Source organism: Macadamia integrifolia, chromosome 8, assembly GCF_013358625.1.
Source record: "Macadamia integrifolia cultivar HAES 741 chromosome 8, SCU_Mint_v3, whole genome shotgun sequence".
NCBI lineage: Eukaryota > Viridiplantae > Streptophyta > Magnoliopsida > Proteales > Proteaceae > Macadamia > Macadamia integrifolia.
In genome coordinates this window covers 19725898-19726544 of record NC_056564.1, presented here as the reverse complement: position 1 = coordinate 19726544, position 647 = coordinate 19725898, and positions in this window count along the sequence as shown.

Sequence of the window (647 nt, the reverse complement as noted above, 5' to 3'; positions counted from 1 at the left end):
GGGTTGTTTAGAATATGGAGAAACGTTGTTTAGAATATGGAGAAACAAAGGGGTTGTTTAGAATATGGAGAAACAAACTTAAACTATGAAAAAGATAACTTTTATCCTGAAAAGAGTTGGGAAGTTGAAAATACAGGAGAATTTTCAATTAATTGATAAATCAAATTTGATTTCAGAAACTGAAACCATAAATTATCTACCAATGATCACTCTAAATAGCTTATTGAGACAAACAGATGGCTTGTTGGAGAGATTTCTGACTTTCAGAATGTTAAACCAGGTTTTTTTTTTTTATCCCCAGAAATGACTGGCTCTTGACTGTGACCCGTATTACACAAACATTGGTTGGTTGAAGCAGGACCATGGTTTCAAACATCGGTCTCCTATTGGCCATCTTATATCGATATCGACTGAGATTGATATTAATACCTGATTAATTCGAATTGGTTAATCGTATTATTTTGATGATAAAATAGTAAAAAATGTACTTTAAAAAAAAATAAGGATAAAAATAACTGATACACACTGATCGAATGCAATCCAAATCATGTCAGTATCGATATCAATGCCTAATCCATGAGCGGGACAGTTTCCATCACAAATATTGCAGAACACTTGCGAATCTACTTAGAAGATCCAAGCCCAAT